This window comes from Platichthys flesus, assembly GCF_949316205.1.
Source record: "Platichthys flesus chromosome 22 unlocalized genomic scaffold, fPlaFle2.1 SUPER_22_unloc_5, whole genome shotgun sequence".
In the NCBI taxonomy this organism is placed as follows: domain Eukaryota; kingdom Metazoa; phylum Chordata; class Actinopteri; order Pleuronectiformes; family Pleuronectidae; genus Platichthys; species Platichthys flesus.
Window position 1 is genome coordinate 90,001 of NW_026910000.1, and position 3,795 is coordinate 93,795.

Consider the following 3,795-nt stretch of genomic DNA (forward strand, 5'->3'; position numbering starts at 1 on the left):
GTGCGTGCGTGCCTCTAATTCCATCCAAAGAAGACACTCCTTTGATGAAAAAAGAGGTGAAAATGCATGAAAACTGTGAAAAAGCATGAAAATGAATGAAATGCCGGTCACATTATTCATAATATATGCCCCTGAAGCCCATAATACTTCCATGGGAACATGTCAGTGGAGCCTCCAGGCTGAGACTGATTCTGCCCGAGGATGAAGCCTTACTTTCGGGTAAAAGTAGTCAGGCAGAGTGCCTGGATCATGGCCGAGAAAAACAAACACATGCACCACACACATTGGGGTCTATATTCCCCTGAAAGTTGTAAGACTCTGGATGAAAAAATGCCACCTCAGCCTCAAACCAGAGACTGTCTGATTCTACCCGAGGACGAAGCCTTATTTTCGGGTAAAAGTAGTCAGGCAGAGTGCCTGAAAAAAAAAAAAAGGATGAAAAAGCATGAAAAGGAGTAAAAATGCCATCCAAATACACTCCTTTGATATAAAAGGGGTGAACATGCGTGCGTGCGTGCCTCTAATTCCATCCAAAGAAGACACTCCTTTGATGAAAAAAGAGGTGAAAATGCATGAAAACTGTGAAAAAGCATGAAAATGAAAAAAAAATGCTTGTGCCACTGGGTCTCATACGGTGCCCTGGCTCATGTGAGCGGGTCAAACCGCCTTGAATTTCATTCAAATACACTCATTTGATAAAAAGAGTAAAAATGCATGAAAACGACTAAAAATCATGAAAATGGATAAAATGCCTGTGCCACTGTGTCTAATATGACGTCATGGGTCACCTGAGTGGGTCAAACTGTGTTGTGTTGTGTTGTCCTTGCGAATGGAGTACCAGGGTTGCGAGGCTGTCCTTGCGAAAATATGACAGAGTGTGAAATGGAGTACCAGGGGAGCAAAAAGAAGAAGGGGGAAAAAAGAGGTAAAATGCATGAAAACTGTTAAAAAGCATGAAAATGAATGAAATGCCGGTCACATTATTCATAATATATGCCCCTGAAGCCCATAATACTTCCATGGGAACATGTCAGTGGAGCCTCCAGGCTGAGACTGATTCTACCCGAGGATGAAGCCTTACTTTTCGGGTAAAAGTAGTCAGGCAGAGTGCCTGGATCATGGCCGAGAAAAACAAACACATGCACCACACACATTGGGGTCTATATTCCCCTGAAAGTTGTAAGACTCTGGATGAAAAAATGCCACCTCAGCCTCAAACCAGAGACTGGCTGATTCTACCCGAGGACGAAGCCTTATTTTCGGGTAAAAGTAGTCAGGCAGAGTGCCTGAAAAAAAAAAAAAAGGATGAAAAAGCATGAAAAGGAGTAAAAATGCCATCCAATTACACTCCTTTGATATAAAAGGGGTGAACATGCGTGCGCGCGTGCCTCTAATTCCATCCAAAGAAGACACTCCTTTGATGAAAAAAGAGGTGAAAATGCATGAAAACTGTGAAAAAGCATGAAAATGAATGAAATGCCGGTCACATTATTCATAATATATGCCCCTGAAGCCCATAATACTTCCATGGGAACATGTCAGTGGAGCCTCCAGGCTGAGACTGATTCTACCCGAGGATGAAGCCTTACTTTCGGGTAAAAGTAGTCAGGCAGAGTGCCTGGATCATGGCCGAGAAAAACAAACACATGCACCACACACATTGGGGTCTATATTCCCCTGAAAGTTGTAAGACTCTGGATGAAAAAATGCCACCTCAGCCTCAAACCAGAGACTGGCTGATTCTACCCGAGGACGAAGCCTTATTTTCGGGTAAAAGTAGTCAGGCAGAGTGCCTGGATCATGGCCGAGAAAAACAAACACATGCACCACACACATTGGGGTCTATATTCCCCTGAAAGTTGTAAGACTCTGGATGAAAAAATGCCACCTCAGCCTCAAACCAGAGACTGGCTGATTCTACCCGAGGACGAAGCCTTATTTTCGGGTAAAAGTAGTCAGGCAGAGTGCCTGAAAAAAAAAAAAAAGGATGAAAAAGCATGAAAAGGAGTAAAAATGCCATCCAAATACACTCCTTTGATATAAAAGGGGTGAACATGCGTGCGTGCGCGCGTGCCTCTAATTCCATCCAAAGAAGACACTCCTTTGATGAAAAAAGAGGTGAAAATGCATGAAAACTGTGAAAAAGCATGAAAATGAAAAAAAATGCTTGTGCCACTGGGTCTCATACGGTGCCCTGGCTCATGTGAGCGGGTCAAACCGCCTTGAATTTCATTCAAATACACTCATTTGATAAAAAGAGTAAAAATGCATGAAAACGACTAAAAATCATGAAAATGGATAAAATGCCTGTGCCACTGTGTCTAATATGATGTCATGGGTCACCTGAGTGGGTCAAACTGTGTTGTGTTGTGTTGTCCTTGCGAATGGAGTACCAGGGTTGCGAGGCTGTCCTTGCGAAAATATGACAGAGTGTGAAATGGAGTACCAGGGGAGCAAAAAGAAGAAGGGGGAAAAAAGAGGTGAAAATGCATGAAAACGGTGAAAAAGCATGAAAATGAATGAAATGCCGGTCACATTATTCATAATATATGCCCCTGAAGCCCATGATACTTCCATGGGAACATGTCAGTGGAGCCTCCAGGCTGAGACTGATTCTACCCGAGGACGAAGCCTTATTTTCGGGTAAAAGTAGTCAGGCAGAGTGCCTGGATCATGGCCGAGAAAAACAAACACATGCACCACCCACATTGGGGTCTATATTCCCCTGAAAGTTGTGAGACTCTGGAGGAAAAAATGCCACCTGAGCCTCAAACCAGGGACTGGCTGATTCTACCCGAGGACGAAGCCTTATTTTCGGGTAAAAGTAGCCAGGCTGAGGGGCCTGGATCATGGCCGAGAAAAACAAACACATGCACCACGTACATTGGGGTCTATATTCCCCTGAAAGTTGTAAGATTCTGGATGAAAAATGCCACCGGAGCCTCGAACCAGAGACTGGCTGATTCTACCCAGGAATGAGGTCTGATTCCCGGGTCAAAAAATCAGGCGGAGTGCCTGATGAAAAACGATGAAAAAGCATGAAAATGAGAAAAAAGCTTGTGCCACTGGGTCTAATACGGTGCCCTGGGTCATCTGAGCGGGCCAAACCGCCTTGAATTTCATTCAAATACACTCATTTGAGAAAAAGAGTAAAAATTGCATGAAAACGACTAAAAATCACGAAAATGGATAAAATGCCTGTGCCACTGTGGCTACTATGATGGCATGGGTCACCTGAGAGGGCCAAACTGTGTTTAATTCCATTCCAATACTCAACATTTGATAAAAAGAGTAAAAATGCATGAAAACGACTAAAAATCATGAAAATGGATAAAATGCCTGTGCCACTGTGTGTGATATGATGTCATGGGTCACCTGAGTGGGTCAAACTGTGTTTAATTTCATCAAAACTCAAAATTGTTATAAAAAAGGCCAAAACAGGGTATCGAGAAAAATAGTGAGGCCGATCGCTCTCGATGTCTGAGGTTTCACCCCCCTTTGCAGAACACTATCGGCACGATTACAGAAACCCAGCTTTCGAAGACACTTAGTGCAATGGACAGAGTGTGGAGCATGCAGGTGACCAAGTGGGACCTACAAGCCCACCTGCAGGGCCCATCATGGGGCTCACACATTACCCCGAAGCCCATCCTACCTCCATGGGGAAATGTCAGTGGAACTTCCAGGCGGGCTTACTGACTGATGCTACCCAGGAATCGGGCCTCATTTTCGGATACAAATTCAGCTTGAGAGACCCCCCTCTGGACTGAGCGTGGAGCATACGGGTGACCAAGT